This window comes from Convolutriloba macropyga, chromosome 10 (assembly GCF_964194025.1).
Source record: "Convolutriloba macropyga chromosome 10, txConMacr16.3, whole genome shotgun sequence".
NCBI classification, from domain to species: domain Eukaryota; kingdom Metazoa; phylum Xenacoelomorpha; order Acoela; family Convolutidae; genus Convolutriloba; species Convolutriloba macropyga.
Window position 1 is genome coordinate 14,612,532 of NC_134477.1, and position 19,502 is coordinate 14,632,033.

Consider the following 19,502-nt stretch of genomic DNA (forward strand, 5'->3'; position numbering starts at 1 on the left):
TGAATATAAGGAATAAAAATAGTGCTTCCATATCAGTGTTTAAGTTTGATGATGTTTTTATTGAAGTTCGTAATCTTTGTAAGTATCTCGGAATCTATGTAGATAGTAAATTAAGTTTTCAATCACATATAGAGTATATTAAGAAAAGACTCTCAAAACAGTGTGGTATTATATGTAAGCTGCGTCACTATGTACCCCGAAAACAGCTAATTGATTACTATCGAAGCAATGTTAACCCAATAGTTCAATACGGTATTTTAGTATATGGCTGTTGCAGTTACTCGTCGCTTCTACCTATCTATATTCTTCAGAAAAAAATTCTAAAATTCCTTTATTTCAGGAAATTGTCAGATAGTTGTAGGGACATTTTTATCTCTAATAAATTACTAACAGTATTCGAGTTTCATATTTATGCGCTGCTGAAATTTGTCCTGAAATCACTGAAAAAGATGCATAGCGAAACTTATCTAAATGAACTCTTTGAGTATGAGCATGGTACCAGAAAAACCAGAAGATCTACCAAAAACTACCTAAAGCTTCCCTCCATTAAAACGCAGTTTGAGCGCTCCTCTATTTCATATCGTTGTGCAAAGTTATTTAACACACTGAGAAAGAATGAACTTCTAGCACAAGACATAGAAAACAAAAATTGGCAACAAATATCGCAATTTTATCATAAATTTAAAGAAAGTTACTTGCTGACTAATGAGGAGCTGGTATCCCACATTTTTAAGTAATTTTTTTTCCTTGCCCACCACCCTCCATTTTTTTTCTTTCAATTTTTCTATTCCATGAACCCTAGTCAAAAATTGTTGCGGCACTTACTTTATAAGTGCCGAGGCCTCAAAAATGGTATTATTTTTGGAAAATAACGAAGTCTACACATAGAAAACCGACGAAGAAATTCGAATTGCAGATTTTTTTTTTACTTTCTTTTATTTACATTTGCCAGGAATCAGCGTTACTCTCGGAAATCAAGACACAGCATACAGTGATCGCGTAGTAGGTATAGAGTTCAAAAATAGAATTTTTTTACAGCTTAAAAACCGTTTTTTTTCTGTTTTCAGCATCAAAAGTTTTAGTTATCGTTTTTTTTTCTCTTCTTAACTATTTAAGTTTAGCCAGGGCAGATACTAGGTGGGTTAATAGCTCCGTCTATCTGTCCTCTCCGAGATATCTTTTGTTATTATGACATATAATAATGTTGATAATAATCTAAGTAATTAAATTGTTGATTTAAATTGATATATTTTATCATTAAAAGGAGAAATTTATTCTTTCTTTCTTTCTTTTATCTAATACAGGCAAAATTACTCTCAAGTGAACTGCTGATAGTACCACTGTCATTAATAAAATTGTGTCATTGCATAAATTAACAAAAAACATTTTGGCAAGTTCCACGGATTCGTAACACTATAGCAGAATCCTCGAAAAAGAACAGTTTAAAATTGGTCCAATCTTAAGAACGAAATGGTAAGAACTCAGTTATTCGCCAATGTGTTCATAGATAGAATACATTACCAGAATATATTCGGCCACCAAGAAGTGAAAAAGCGTATAAATATAAGTTAAATGATTTTTTCGTTTCTCGACACGAGCGCATACCTTTAATGAGCAACCTAAGCGGATTTTTAGTTAATTTTATTTTACGAAAAAAGAACAAAACTTATTAAATTTAATAAATTTGTTATTTAATTTCCTTCTTACAATGATGCTAATGACTGCCCAGATGACTTTTATAGAGCCTTATGGTTATATTGTAATTTGTATATTTCGAAAAAAGGATGATAAAAATTAAATCTGCGAGGTCTCCATTATCAAATAATCTTGGTTTGTATTGTTCTAAAATTTAAATGTTTTCTGATTAATTCTTATTGCCAATCTTAAGGTTTTCTCCAATCTCTGACGTTTCTTCCTCTCTCTCTCAGCCTCTTAACTCTCGTTTTTTAATTTCCTCGCGTTAATGAACTGCGCTCAAGTATCCTCCTGTTGGATGACATTGCTTACGAAAATACTCCCCTCTCATTGGGTGAGTACAATAAAAATTCGGGCTTGTTTCTAATTCATCAAGAGATTGATTCAGCTCAACTCAAGCGTCTAGGAAAAATTATCTTCACATTGCGTCCCACACAATCGGGTCGCTGATTATCAGACAGTTCAACTACTTGCTGCGTTCGACTACGGAGCTCGCTACACCAGCATATTAGCTGATCCTCGTATGATGACAACAGAAACTGACTGAACTGCTCTGTCGAAGGCAATGGATTGTCCCACTGACTGATAATTTCTGCTATCAGCTAACGACATGCGCAGTAAGGCCTTCTTCAGAGTCCTCGACAGACCGCCCAAAACTTCAATTGCCAGTGGGACGAACAAAATTCCTTGTTGAGCACAACTATTTTCATACTCAGTATATTTTCGATCTTCAGCAGCTTCAATTGGATAGCCTGACTTCTCTGCCGCATGAGAAATAATGTTCGGTTGCAGAGAGGAAGTCACGGTTATGTCTAGAGCAGCAGATTGGCCAGATTTCCAACAAGGCAGAGAGACGTCTCCTGGGCGTGAGTTGTTTTCCGCAATGAGATTGCGTTTTTCAATTACTGGAGACAAATTAGCTACCAAACAGGCAGAAGCTATACGATCGCGAATTCTATCGTGCCTTGAAATCGCATCTCCCCTTCCATGGCAGGCAACTGCATGGTCACCAAACGTGTCCAATGTACCTGACTTACAATAAGGACATTTTCTTTCTTGATCATAAACCGCGATCCCGAGCCTGTACCTGACACTGACTTGAAATTCCTTAGCCGAAAGGTGTAGACCCATAGCGGGAATTGAGGCGCGGCAAGCCATGCTCCGGAATGAGGCAGGCATAGTGATTGGAGTCTTTCTTTTTCCCTAGTTGACGTTTGATTTCTTATTAGGTCAGCAAGTTTTTCTTTATCAAGTGCTTCTTGGATCTTCTTTTGCGTGTGCGAAAGTAGATTGAACTGTTCCAGACTCTGGTGTAACTCTTTAAAAGTGTCACTTTCTGAGGGACGCCTACTTGTTATTTTGTTCACCAGCTCGTCTGAGGCTAAAATTGAACCCACAAACGCACTTCTGTATTGCTCTTGTGACTGTCTGACGCCTAGTCCCCACAAACTGATAGGTAAGGAAGAATGTTTTCATGCGTCATCATCAATAATTGATCCAACAATTTGATCCATCACTTCTCTTTGGCCGTCGTCGAAAATTTTCAGTACTCTGAGCATCTCGTTTGATGGAGTATTAGTTCGTAAAGAGTATACTAGTTTCGGAGTTCCCAAACAGTAACGAAGGATACCCAATGCACATTGAGGCTCGTTGAGGTGATGTAAATTATCCAGCATAGATAAAATTTTTCGAACTCTCCCCATCAAACAAGAAGCGACAAATTCTTTTGAACCAACTGCAGCACCCAGAATTTCAAAACCGTTTCCCAAATTCCTTTTTACTGCCTGATCAACGGAGGGTAAATCTTTAATTGACCACAGCTTTAATTTGTCTTTCCTCAAGAATAGGCCTCTCTCAGGGCTTTCATTGGCTAGGATTTCAAGCGTCTGTTTGATCTGATCTTCAGAACCAGCAATAAACCCATCATCTAAGTTCCAAGTGTGCTGTACCAAATCCGGAACTGAAGTCTTGATCTTCTGTATGATCGGCCATAACGTCAAGATCAATAACGGTTCCAGCGGATCACACTACTGAACACCTGATTCACTTTGAACGATTGCATTGTTATAAAAGAGTGGTGTGTGCTGGGAGTAGCAAAAATTGTTGAAGGCGGCAATTCCTGGAATAAATTTGTAAGTTGCTTTTAATGAGTCTGATCGCTTGACTGAGTTAAAAGCGTTTTGGAAATCAATTTGAAGCACGCTTTCGTCCGTCTGAGCACTTACTATGTTATCGCATGTAATTTTTGACGAATGATTGCCTCAGCGCCTCCGCTAATGCCGACTCCCAATTGCAAACTATCAAATAGCTCAATTGTTTCTGATTTAGCTTCACTTGCCAAGCATTTTGCTATGAGGCTTCGCAACACTTCGCCAACCGCTATCGGACGCACCCCACCTTTCTTTTTGGATAAAGCCGTTAGCGAAGCGCAGAAGGCTTGGAAATAAAAACAGGAAAGAGACCCCTACTACCAAAGTCTACAAACTTTGTTATTGCTTTCAGTGCAAACTCGGACCGATCAGGTGCAGTGCAGTCTACTGCATGCTGAAGATGTTCTGGAAACATCTTAGAGGGACCGGCTGCAGTGTGCTTGCTGAATGTCTTTAGTTGTTAATAAACTACATTTTCACTAAATTGGAATGCATTGGATGCAGTATCGTCAGGTAAACTGAAATCAGGTAACGGTTCTTTCGGGTGTAACTTTTCAAGTGCTTTGAATGTAGCTTTGTTATCGGGTGCGAGACCTTCAGAAGCTAAAACTTTAGCAGCTCTGCCATATTGGCCTTGTAGGCACAACGTTTTCGTTCTGACCGATAATTCTTCAATGCTGTTAGTTCTCTGTCTTTTTGATTGTTTCAAGGAGACAGCTTCTGACCAAAGCTTCCCATATTCACCGGCGTTCCAACGATCAAAACGTTCTGCAAGACTTTGGTCTTGATTGCGCTTTTGCTTTTTGCCTCCGCGGTTACAAGCACGTAGAACGCATTTTGAAACCGCAAAAAGTTCTTGCCAATTTGTCTCATTGTCTGGAGCCTCAACACATTCAAGAAGAATACCTGATAGCAATTGAGACCATCTTACTCTGAATTTGATAGGAACAAAGCGACATGTTGGCACGTACGAACTCAATATTGTCAACAACTCTGGCAATTTGTAACTTTCGGACTTTATTGAGAGATCAACACGTTCAAAAAATGAGTTATTCAACTGACTGGAATCAGTGGAATAACAGATCAGTAGATTGTCTATTTTATTTGAGAGGTCTGTGTTAATTTTCCGACGGCTGCACAACTGCTCTTTGTATTTTGAATACGCCCAAATTGATTTTGAATTGAACCAAGCGTCGTGCTCTGACCACCAACCAAAATATCTTATTTTGGTGTACTGATCGCAGTTTTCTAGTACTTGAACTCTGTAGAGTTTATCTGCGGTATCTGGCAGAAAAAGAATTGTGCCTGCAGCTACGTGAAAAAAACTCTTTAACACATACATTTTGCAACTCCTCGGTCAAACCCGTATGCATGTCTTTGCTGGTTTCAGGATTTTGTGGTTCGCTTTGTGTGCCTACATTCTCTAACTGCTTTGCACCGCTCTCGTCGAAAATTGCATTTCTTAAGTTGTATTTCATTTTGGAAACATACCACAGGTTGGGGGAACTAATTTTGGAAACTACCCCAACAAACAAAGACTGTTGTATGTTGTAAGACGATTGTTTTCACAGGCAAACCGCCCCCAGAAAACTTGGGGGACAGACTGGGCTGGAGGGGTATTAGGAACAATCTCACCGGATATTAGGCACTTCGTCCAGTCCCACAGACAGGACGCAAAAACAGGAAGCTTCTGTAAATTTCTCTTGTTTGCTTGTTGATTTCGCTTATCGGGCTAACAAAGCTAACAACGCACATGCTGACATTTATTCATTCATCAAGGCATCAACTGTTCTAAAGTACGAATTTTAAATGCAAAGCTATTTCCTCTTTGTTTATATGAAGAAAACCAACTGACTGTTAACAAGAAAGAAAGCGAATATTTCAATAATTATATCAAGATGCCGGGCAAAATAGAGCATTAGAAATACAAAAGTAGAAAACAAAAAAGACAGTAGTAGTGTCACTTATAGACAACAAAATTTGTCAATAGCATGATTAAAGAAACCTAAATCTGAGCGATGAATAGAGTTTGTTTACTTTATCGATCAGAGAAGATAAGAAAGATTGCCAGAACATAGCTGTAATTGTTTCGAATATTACTCTCAAAATACCAATGAAAAAAATAGGAACACAATTTCGAAAAATATCTAAATTATAAAAGGCTGCTAACGACCATCACAGATAAATCTCCATTAGAGTGAAATATATTTATTTGACCTAAACCGCTCCAAAAAAAGTAGATGTCTCTTGAACTTCTTTTTACTCAATCTTTTCTGCACATGCTTGGTAGTTTTTCTATAAACTTGCTTTCCAGGTTGTGTTGAAAAATGTCCAAAACTTTTCATATTTAAGAGATGTCGACTTCAATTTCTACATTTAACAAGATAATAAAAAAAGTAAGATTTAAGAAATTAAGCTTTTAATTATTTTGCAGAAAAGATTTTTAGGTCGCAGGAACAGATTCGAAACTTTTCATTTTAAAAATTGCAAGACATTTAATTTTGGTTAAAATCATACCATAAAACGAGGAAAATTAGACTAGTCAATGGCACTATAATACGCACAAGCCGATTACATCAATTTTTTGAAAGATTCAGATTCTATTTCCATTTTTTTCGTTTAAAACCGACATTTACAACCCACTAGACAAAGTAAACGGCAATTTTTTAGAAGATAAAAGTTAATCCTATGAGAAGCAAAAGAGTATTCACGTCTAGGCAGTTCACATTTATAATCTTTGATCAATACGGACACAAACAATGCCCAATAAATTTTTGAAAAAGCAAGGTAAAATATGACACATAACTGCTGCCATTCTGTAGCCAAAATGATTGAGGCATTAGTGTGTTTTGGAGAACCACATAAGGAATCATAATTTGAACTAAACCGTTTTGGAGAACCAAATAAGGAATCATAATTTGAACTAAAGCGTTTTGGAGAACCAAATAAGGAATCATAATTTGAACTAAAGCGAACAAAAAATTCATTTAAAAAATGACAACTCAAGAAGCAGCAATTTAGATAAATTCGCTGATCTACTTGTTCTTTAACTTTTACACACTTTTACTAGCTAATACCAAATAGACGAGCAAAACATCAAGATCTATTTGCTGCTCTATTCCAAAAGTTTGGCCATCCTAAACTGTATTTCTTTTAAAAGATTTTTGAATTATGACATTTTTAATATTCCGTGTCTTGAAATGGAGTGAGGACAATGACGTCAGTAGGTTTTTAATTTACGTCACTAAAATCTCATAATTCATTTACGTCATTACGAACTCAAAAACCTCACATTTTTAATTTTCCATGTTTTGAAATGAAGTGTGGATAATGACGTACATTAGAAACGTTATGACGTCATCATCCACCCGTCATTTTAAAACAAGAACATTCAATGAAAATATCCTATAAGGAACACTAGTCAAAAATAATAGGCTGTGCAAGCTTTCGGACTACAGCAGCAAATGATTTGTTTAGCTCCTCTTTGTTGTATTAGCTAGTAAGGGTGCATGAAAGTTATAGAACAAGTAAAACAACAAATTTTTCTAAGGTGCTGCTTCTTGCGTTGTCATTTTTCAAATGAAACTTTTGTTCAGTTTCGTCAAAACTATTATATTTTTTGGTTCTAAAAACTCATTCCACGATCATTCTGGCTGCCGAATGGCAGCAGTCAAGTGTCAAGTTTTACCTGAATTTTATATGATTTTGTGAAAAAGCATGTTTTCCTTTCTGTACTTGTCCAATATTATTAACATTACCTGCTTACAACTGTACACCTGAATACTCTGCTGATTCTCACAACCAAAACATTTATGCTCCACAAAATTGCCGTCATCACACATTACTCATGTCATCTACCATCAATTATTTACTTCAAAAAAAGATTTGTCTTATTTATACCAAACAAATGACTGCCTTTGCATTTTTATATATAGCTATTATATCAGCATTAATTCTTCGGTAATACAAAAGAATCAAGACTTGTTTTTACTTAATAGAACAAAAAACAAAGAATGAGAGTGAATAGATAAGAAAAAAGTTGATTGTTTAATAGATGGTCATGGAATAATTGGTTTTTTCATTTTAGACTTTTTGAAGTTAGGAAGTATTAAAGCATTTGTTTTTAACCCAACCTTTTTGATAAAAATACTTTTACCAATAAGTTTTTAATCAATTACCGAATCACTGAAAAAAGTAATTTTCAGGTAGACTTGAGGATAAACTTAAACTTTAATACCTCTGGCCAGCTGATCAATCAAAGCATGAAATAGACTTATTAAAACAACAGAAAGTTTCTCCAAATAAAACATTTCTCTGAGCTTAGTCGTTTGACCAAACCTTTTTTATGTTCTTCAAAGCTGAGCGTTGAGTAAAAATCGCAGCAGTCTTTGATTCAACAGATTCTATTTGTATAACAATAAAAAACCTTCTTTTTTAACAATGTTAAATCAGAGTCACACTGAACCGGCAACCATTAGGTCGTTTTTGCTGTATTGTAAATATGATTATATCATATATTGTCTCCTTTATTCTTTTCGGCTTTCCCTCCAAATTGTCTGATGATTTTGTACGTTGATTCAAACTTTTGAGTTTGGTTTTAGATTTCATCTTTCTTATTATAAGAAACCCATAAACCTAAACAATTTTATTGCCAAGAAATTTTTCTCAACGTTTCGCAAACATTTGATTCAAAGTTGCTTTTATGTTCTCCGCACGCTTTTTCACTTCAATAAAGTAATTTTTTATACAGTTTCATAGCATTTCGAAATCTTAACATTCAACTTTTAGGAAAGCCCACCCACTACTAAGCCAAAAATTTGTTATACAGTTTCATAGCATTTCGAAATCTTAACATTCAACTTTTAGGAAAGCCCACCCACTATTAAGCCAAAAATTACCATATATTGTCTTCTCTATTCTTTTCGGCTTTCCCTCCCAATTGTCTGATGATTTTGTACGTTGATTCAAACTTTTGAGTTTGCTTTTAAATTTCATCTTTCTGATTACAAGAAACCCATAAACCTAAACAGTTTTATTGCCATGAAATTTTTCTCAACGTTTCAAAAACATTTGATTTAAAGTTGCTTTTATGTTCTTCGCACGCTTTTTCACTTCAAAAAAAAATTTTTTTACAGTTTCATAGCATTTCGAAATCTTAACATTCAACTTTTAGGGAAGTCCACCCACTACTAAGCCAAAAATTTTTTATACAGTTTCATAGCATTTCGAAAACTTAACATTCAACTTTTAGGAAAGCCCAGCCACTATTAAGCCAAAAATTATCATATATTGTCTTCTCTATTCTTTTCGGCTTTCCCTCCAAATTGTCTGATGATTTTGTACGTTGATTCAAACTTTTGAGTTTGCTTTTAAATTTCATCTTTCTGATTATAAGAAACCCATAAACCTAAACAGTTTTATTGCCATGAAATTTTTCTTAACGTTTCGCAAACATTTGATTTAAAGTTGCTTTTATGTTCTTCGCACGCTTTTTCACTTCAATAAAGTAACTTTTTATACAGTTTCATAGCATTTCGAAATCTTAACATTCAACTTTTAGGAAAGCCCACCCACTACTACGCCAAAAATTGAGTTCAATTGCAAAAATATGACTCAATACGTTCCAAATGTTTATGTCATTTGGTATTTTAACTTGTTGAGCCCGTAAACTGGTTTAAAATGCGATTTTATCAATTTTGGTATCATATGGTCAAAATATATGCTAGCAGACTATAATCAAGAATGTTTTACCCAAAAGATGATTGAAAAATTTATTAATAAGTAAATTTTATTATTAGTGGATGTCATTACAATTTCACCTTCTGTGCTCTATTCTTTCAATTTTAATTGACTATTCTGAATATTGACAAGGGAAACTCACATTAGTTCTTTCTCATCCAATTGGGGTGGATATTTGAGATCATTGAAAATGCTAATTATAATCCTATGCGAACGGAAATTTAAGAGATGTCATTAAACGTATATGCTTATTTGATAAAAAATTATGGTAAGACAGGTATAAAGTCATTAGATTTTTGAACATTTTGTGTTGTTGCCTTTGTCTGTAAATTATTTGTTCCCTTGCAAGTGAATGCAGATGTTAAAGCCATTTGAAAATTAGCAAGTTCAATTTGACAGCTTTGTTTTATCAATAGCTAATTGTTAAATTGCAACTGATCAGCTTCAACAAAAACTAAATATGCCCATTTAACTTAAAGTTGTCGTGGTTTTGATATAAATTATCAACGATGATTCTTTTCTATTACTTAATCAGTTTGTATTAGGAAAGATAAAGTATTTAGTTGGGGATTAAATTATTTTTCGAGATTAAAAATCAACATTTTCCGCTCATAATTCTCATGATCAATCTCCAAATAATTTTACAAATTTGGTTGATTTTGTGATTTTCAAGAGATTTTTCAGAAATTTTTTGTATATACTAGTCCACAGCTACTCAGACAGATATTAGTCTATACTCCATTTGTCCGCTCGTTGAGTTAGTAGGCAGATAATTTTTATTGAAAATATAGAATTTTAGTAGGCATAAAATTAAATTTGGAAACAAATTCAGAACACTTAACAACTTTGTTACTGTTAGTCGAAACTCAACAAAACCACTGCCCATCTTTAATGTCACGATATCTTCCTTAGGTAACTAGGTCTGCTGTCAATCGACTTTGTCAGTTACTTGTCTAATAGCACTTGAATTTTTGACGAAATTTATAATATTCTGATTTAATCTTTCATTTTTCTTTCCGTTTTTAAAAATTTGTTTTTTTTAATGTTTATTTTTATTTAAGTTTTCATTTTCTCTAAAACTGAAATCGTATCTTTTTATCCAATCATTTATCATTGGGAATATTCGAGAACCAAATTTTCAAAAAAAAGCAAAATCAGGATGTGATACTTTAATTGAATGATCTAACAATATCTAAATTCTTTGGCTAGATAGTTGAGTGAACTTGGTGTTCAACTAATTTTTGAAATAATTGAAATCGTAAGAACGTGTTTTTCATCATTTAGAAGAAAAACTTCATTTAAAATTGCAAAATTATAACTGAAAATGTTAAAATAATCGATGTCTAACAAGTCGATAATAAGTTTTTCTATTTTCCTTAAACTCTCGTTGGTTACTCAAACTTTGTCTGTTGCTGACTTCATAAAACACTCTGCCAAATTTAGCTGAAGGAGCTTTCTTCGTACATTATTAGATAGTAAACATTGCATAGCAAAAATTTGTATTTTGATGGGTTCAGTGAAGAGTGTCCGTAATTTTGTAGTTTAGGAACTCAATTTTCCAAGTATTAGCGATAAATTTTTAACCAACCGGAAATGATATCTAACAGAACTTAGAAAAAAGCTAAAAAACGCGAAAAGTTTGCTAATAATTCAAAAAAAATGCTCAAAACTGCTAATGATCTTACAAATTTGAACTGACAAAAGCTGCCTTTTTAGCCATTCAAAATGCACTAAAAATGACTTTAACTGTAGCAATTAACAATTAGTAGCTAAAAGCAATCTTTTCAAATAACTTGCTAAACGTTCATAAAATTTGCGTACTTTAGCAAAAATCAGCAAATTTTTGGAAAAAACTCTGCAAATACCCTTGAAAAAAATTCTAGATTGAAGCTGTTAATAATCAAACCTCATCCATCAGCCGCTTTATCATAAAACATGAGCAAAAAGGTGCAAAGTCAAGAGTTTGCTTTTGAAATTCATCTTTCCTATTATAGGAAACCCATAAACCTAAACAATTTTACTGTGCCAAGCCATTTTTCTCAACGTTTCGCAAAAACTTGACTTAAATTTCCTCTCATGTTCTTCGCACGCTTTTTCAATTCAATAAAGTATTTTTTATACAGTTTCGTAGCATTTCAAAATCTGAACCTTCAACTTTTAGGAAAGCCCACCCACTACTAAGCCACAAATTGATTTTAATTGCAAAAATAAGACTCAATATAATCCAAATTTTTAAACCATTTGGTATTTTACCTTGTTGAGCCTGTAAACTGGTTTAAAATGCAAACTTTTTCATTTTTCAAAGAATAATCAAATAGATTTTAACAATTTTGGATTCATATGGTCAAAATATGCTAGCTGACTATTATCTAGAAGGTTTACCCAAAGGATGATTGAAAATTTTATTAATAAGTAAATTTATTACTAGTAGATGTTTTTAAAATATTACCTTTTGTGCTATATTCTTTCAATTTTGATCAACTATTCTGAATGTTGACAAAGGAAACTCATAATTCGTTCTTTTTCATCCAATCGGGGTGGATAATTGAGATCTTTGAAATTTCTAAGGAAAATCCTTTGCGAACGGAAATTTAAGATGACATTGAACGTATATGCTTATTTCATAAAAATTCTGGTAAGACAGGTATAATGTCACTAGATTTTTGATCATTTTGTGTTGTTGCCTTTGACTCGAAATTATTTGATCCCTTGCAATTGAATGCAGATATTAAAGCCATTTGAAATTTAGCAAGTTCAATATGACAGCTTTGTATTACCAATAGTTAATTGTTAAACTGCAACTGATAAGCTTCAACAAAAACTAAATATGCCCATTAAACTTAAAGTTGTCGTGGTTTTGATATAAATTATCAACGATGATTCTTTTCTATTACTTAATCAGTTTGTATTAGGACAGATAAAGTATTTAGTTCTTTTTCCTAAACACTGGGGATTAAAGTATTCCTTTGAATTTAAAAAAAACATTTTCCGTTCATATTTCTCATGATCAATCTCCAAATAATTTTACAAATTTGGTTGATCTTGTTATTTTCACGAGGTTTTTCAGAAATTTGCAGCTGTATTTGTATATACTAATCCACAGCAACTCAGACAGATAATAGTCTATACTCAATTTGTCCGCTATTTGAGTTAGTAGGCAGATAATTTTTATTGAAAATATAGAACTTTAGTAGGCATAGAAATTAAATTTGAAACAAATTAAGGATACTTTAACAACTTTGTTACTGTTAGTCGAAACTCAACAAAACCACTGCCCATCTTTATTGTCACGAAACCTTCCTTAGGTAACTAGGTATGCTGTCAATCGACTTTGTCAGTTACTAGACTATAGCACTTATATTTTTGACGAAATTTATAATATTCTGATTTAGTCTTTCAATTTTTCTTTCCGTTTTTAAAAATTTAATTTTTATAATGTTTATTTTTATTTAAGTTTTCATTTTCTCTAAAACTGAAATCGTATCTTTTTATCCAATCATTTATCATTGGGAATATTCGAGAACCAATTTTTCAAAAAAAAGCAAAATCAGGATGTCATACTTTAATTGAATGATCTAACAATATCTAAATTCTTTGGCTAGATAGTTGAGTGAACTTGGTGTTAACAATCAAACCTCATCATTTAGCAGCTTACTCGTAAAAAAAATGCATAAAAGCAAAAAAGGTGCAAAAGTTCGCAAAAATTTCGACACAATTTTGCAAAAACCTCAAAAACAATGCAAAAAATACTGGAATTTTGTAAAAAACTAATTGTGATCTTAAATCATGAGAGTTAGAATTAATCCTAAAACCTAAAGTCTGCCACACCTAATCTTCATATATGGCTATATCTAATCTAAAAACATGAAATCGCTGATTCCTAAATTCAACATAAGTAAAGGGCAACACCGATTCATATTATATCAGAAAACCCATACCTAATCTTAATATATGAAGTCCGCTATTCGTCATCTCAATACATGCAAAAAATTATAACATCTTAATCCATGGAGTCAGCTATAACTAACCTTAATGCAAAGAGTCGGCCATACCTAATCTTGAAACACATAGAAGGCTATACCTCATCTCAGTAATGGGAACAGCTATAAGTAATCTTAATACATGGAGTCGGCTATACCTAATCTTAACACACGCGAACAGCTATATTTAATCTCAATACACGGAGTTAGCTAAAACTAATCTTAATACAAAGAGTCGACCATAACCTAATCTTAATAAATATAGAAGGCATTACTTGATCTTATTAATTAGAATAGCTATACATAAACATAACACATAGAGTCGGTTACTCCTAATCGTAACTTAATACATAGAGCGGCTATTAACCAATCTTGATACATTGAGTAAGGCTATTCCTAATCTTAATACATGTAGTCGGCTACACCCTATTAACGGTGGGAGGGGGACTTTGGCTGCACGGGCCCTTACGGCTTGAACGATGTGCAGAGGGTGGGGATTGAGGGGCGGGGTTAAGTGAGGGGAGCTGATGCGGGGGGTGGGGTGGGGTCAACCTCTAAGAACCGCCCTTCACACCGCAAGTACAAGTCTTCAAAACAGTTTCTGTCAATTGCATACTTCATGACTAGTGAGTTGAAAGGCTCTAAGAGCACTTAATGACCGCTGGGCGCTACCTGTTTATCCCGTTTCTGAGGACTAAAAGTCAAATGGATCCGACGAAAAATCAGTCAAGCGAAAAATCGTATCAAAAAAGAGCAATGACAAATATATTGATACAAACTCCGCTTGAGAGCAATTAAAAACTTGTTTTTTGACGGTATTACCGTCTCACAGCAGGGATTATCCTTTTTAAGAACTGTGAATTTGGTTTTTGAATTACTCAGATTAGCTACCTTTCCACTAAATCGGGGGACCTATTAAGGGAGGAATCCTAAATCTTCCACTAATAGATTTAGTGAATAAAGCACTGCGCCAATAGAGACAATTAGTTTAATTTGAGATTGATTATATACAAGATATCTTCATTCTAGTTCGAGTTAAATATGATAGTAGTTATTTGTATCGGTTATGTGCATAGATATTATTTCATTCAAAATAAGGACATTCATCAATTCAAACAATGACCCGGAGCCCACAATGTCTGCATGTGTTTAATTAAAATAGTGGTTGAGATGTGGGGCAATCCCAGATTAAATTCTGCGGTCGGTTTTGTTAATCATTGTCAGCAATGCAATCTCGGTTCTGGTTTGAATTGACGAATGTCCTCATTTCAAGTTACATTGTGTGTTCGCATAACCTTTATTACACACTATTGAAGTCTAATGGCTGAAGTGAGCTAAGAATAATTTAGAACATAGCCTTCGAGTGAAAATTTACCAAGTTTGCAATAAAGAGCAAATTACTACATTAATTGAATCCTAATTTCTTTTGGCGCAATTAATAAGCACTGAATACTTGAAACATACAAATATTTTGAAATACTTGTAACATACTTGAAAATATTTGCAACCCGTCGGAGTGATGTTTACATGTTCTAACCTACTCACTCAAACGTTCTCGCAATGGTAGAAACGAACATCAAATGGGTGATATTAACAGCAACCAAAATGAGGTCTGAACACTATTTTTCGTTGCTTAATTATAAAGCCCAAAACTCCAATGCGCTAGTAGCAAAGCTCCCACAAGGCGAGCAAAAAGACCTCACCTTCTAAATATGCATCAGCAGTTAGGCCAATGTTTTATCTGTTATTGTAATTCAGTCGACTCGACTGTTTCAACTCGACATAACTCTGCGTCCACTGAATTAATTGTTTGCAGCTATTAATTTGGATTTCAACAAAGCTGATAAAAAAAAATCAGTGCATTGAAAAAATGAAATTAAAACGTGAATTTCAATGTCCGCATATATGCATACAAGCCATTCAATGAATAATAAAATATCTGCATAATATGAAGGAACATAAAACACTTACGCTCAAGTATTTGTCTAATGCAAAGAAAGAATGGGTTGGTGCTATGGTTACGTTCAGTGTCTATGGTTAATTACAGAAGTAAGAAAACCTAGTGGGGGTCTCGTTCAAAACTTGAGCATAAGCAAAAAAAAACAAAAACATTAGAAACCGCTCAGCCGTCCCTAATTAAATGGCAAATGACAAGTTTCCCGTTGGTCCGTTTCTTTTTCGTAACGAACGACACCATCTGAGGCAGAGGTGGCAGCTTCACATAAGAATGAAACTAATCTTTGTTTGAATAATGGAAATGACGTCAGCGAACGTTCCTTGCGCTTTTCGCTGATCTTAGCAGCGATCTGTTTGAGAGCTCTTGTAGCTGTAGGTCCTGCGCAAACAGTGCAGGCAAACACTAGCAGGTTAAACGTGCTATGCTCTACGTCAATCACGCGTTGTTCGTATTTCTCTTTTTTTATAGACTCATGATTGCAATGTCTGATCTGCAGAGTATTCTCCATGTGCATTTATTATTTTCGGTGAGGGATTTTTCGAAGAATTTGTAGTAAATCCTCAACAACGTTTGCTTGTTTAGGTACTCCCTAGTCTTTGTCTTAGTATTGCATCATCATCATCACCATCATCGCCAGTTGTTGCGTTACCCGAGAAGGTCTTGCCTTCGAACGGCTGAAAATGAGCTCAATTTGAACATCATGGCATACTTCTTCTCGGAGACTGACCATAATACAGGGTTAAATTCTGAAACGTGGATTAATCATCTCTCTCAGTAACTAGCCAGTAAAATAGCGTTTATCTTTTCCGCTAGATAACAATTGAACTATGCAAATTGACACCAGCTGCCATCAAGCTTTTGTTGAAATCACACCCACTACCTCACACAAAATTGTAAGACAAAAAGCCGCCAATCGATTGTCGTTTGACAAACGATGCAGCGGTTCCACCCTACATGCGTTTCCATGTTTCTGTGATTCCTTGCCAAAATGATCCATTACACTGGATACGACGTTTTTTTCTATGCCAACGATATGGTTATCCGATCACGCGTTATAGATATTCACAATGCCATGTACAATTTGTCGGCTTATTGTGCCGAAAATGCCCTCGAGGTTAACAGACAAGGCGAAATTCATAAAATTCCATCGGCGGACGTCTGGGGACGCGGAGAAAGTCAATTACATGGGAGAACCAATAGAACCTGTCAGCGGCTTTCTTTACCTTGGAATTCTGTTATTGAGAGTGTCAATCAATTCTCATCTGAACCACCTCAAATTAAATTGCACAAAGGCATCGAACTCACCAAGTCTAGGTCCATTTCAATAAAATAAACTTTCAGAGCGCTTACAGGCTGCTGAAAGCAGTTATTAAGCCTGTGCTTAATTACGACGTCTCAGTTTTTGCATCATCCGAGTCCCCGGAATCGGTTGAAGTCCACTACATAAGTTTCACTGAACGATACTGGAAGCACTGGCTCAACATCTCCAAGTTCCACATAAACAGCCAGTTCCTAAAACACTTGTATGAAGACGACTTTCTGGTCATTCACAGCTGGGTTACACCAGCTGATGTGCCGTACCGGCGACGTAGATGTAGTAGTAGAAAATTTGGCCATTTGATTTCGTCGGGCGCGGGGACTGTGTCCTTTTTTTTGTCCATGGTTGTCTTCTTTTCTTTGTCTTTGCAGATGTGTCTAAGTTCTGCAACAATCCGATCTTCGAGAAGTTTCACCTGTTCACCTGCAAGGCCATGCGACCTGGAAATGAACAATAAAATGTTCTAAGTCTTTACCACAACTCTATAGATCTCTTAATTGATTGATGCATGTTTTATACCATAAATATATGTACACGAGCGTTTACTAATATTTCATCGATTAATTTTGTTTTAAGATATGTTCGTTTAATAGTATCTATATGAAGACGTAAGTTATTTTTCTATATGAAATGGAGCAAACCAAAACAACAGGAAGATGGTCGTTAGCACAGCCGGATGAATTCTGTTTCAATGATCAAGAAAAAGTGGCTGTGATCCACACAATGGACGTAACAGTAAGCAATCACAATGAAACACTACACACACCAGCGTATTTATATTTTCCGCAAAACGCATTCTATTTTACGTGACCGGACAATAGGTCAACAGATCGAAAACAGATAAATTGGGACAATAGATCGAAAATTAATCTATTCTTATTGGTTGAAATTCACCATTATTTACGAGCTGCAATATAATTACATTACGGCCATGCCTCGCGAGCCACGGCCATGCCTTAGCGGCCCGTGGGACTTGATATAAATCTATCACAACCGAACAAAATATCACAATAGAACATGTTATATGCTGTATAATAAATGAGCGCTTAAATCTGATTGGCCAATACGCGAATTGAATTATTTAATTTTCGATCTATTGTCCCAATTTTTGCTTTCGATCTGTTGTCTTTCGATCTATTGTCCTAGTACCTCTATTTTAAACTAGCAATATGTTAAGCTGTAGGAGCTGCGTCGAAAGGTTGAAATATAACTACTATTAGGTGTCCAGCCTCATGTTGTTTACGCGTTTAGTACAACGGCAGCCCGGCTGACATATGAATGAATGAATTGAATTTCTCCGATGCATAATCAGAAGTTTTACAAACAGATCTTACCAAATTTAAAATATATAGCAACGAAGTGACCCTCCAAAACCAAGAGGCTGCATGGGAGTACCCTTGGGGGCAAACAGTCAATAATTAACATAACTCAATAAAAAAAAGATTAAATGAAATTTTTCAAAAACATTTTCATTTTTAATTATTGTATTCATTATACGGTCTGTTAATTTCTCTTCGAACACTATTAATTCTATCCTTTAACTATTTCAGATGCTGGTTCTGAGCAGATTCCCTCAAATTCAAAACAACTGTTTGCAACTTTATTCTACTCGTCTAACTCTTCCAACTCCTTCATGCAACTACTTCTTCAAATATTTTAGTAAGTCAATCTAATAAACCAATCACAAGCCTTTTCTATAATCTAAATATTCATTTTTACCAATTCATAATTTCAACGAATACAAAAGTGTAATTCATATCAAATCTGGATTAGGAATTTGTATATGACACTGCGCCTCTATAAAAAGAAAAACGTGACTCTTTTAAGAGAACAATATAGCAATAGGTCTCTTTAAAAGAACAATGTGCCTCTCATAAGGAACACTGCGCCTCTAAGTTTTTCATGCAAGCTTAATATTAAATCACTAGCTTAATATTAAATCACAAAGCACCTTGCAGCAACCTCATTTTTTAATGTGAGCTATATAAATTCTTCTTTAATGTGTTTTTTGTTTTGTTAGCATGATTTGAGACCATTGGCCACGTGCTGACAAAATAAGTCAACGTCGTATGATGGTTGAATCACGTGGTTGAGTTCCTCTCGTTGTGGAGCGGTCGGTCCAAGAATTTTTGACAATTGTTTGTCCGTGATGACAACATTCTCGGCTGTAAGTCGATTTCCAGGTTGAAGCATTAGTGTTTGCTTTTCATCTTCTGTTACAACAAGTATTTGTCGTGAATGAATTCCGAAAGAGCCCACCACAAATTTTCTCATTTTCGCATATCGTCGACCGTACTTTTGACAAACATAATTTATGAGTGAGTGTAATATCATAGAGATAATGAAAGAGATTGTGCCGATAATGACAGACATTTTCCAAGTGTCACTCTGTGTGAAACGGTTCTTTAGGCTGGGTCTAATACTCTGCATATCGATTAAAATTGGTTGTGCAATTTCATCTAATTTATTTAACGAAGGTCTCTGATGGTCCGGAATTTCTGACATCTGGATCTGTATTTCTTCAATGAACTGTTGTCTCGCTTGAGTAATAGTAGCAAAATGTGGTAAGTTGTCGATTGCCGGAACTTTTGAGAGAAGATGTTTTAAAGGATCAGTCAGTTTAATATCCAGTTTTTGAAGCGATGTGTTATGGCACGAAAACA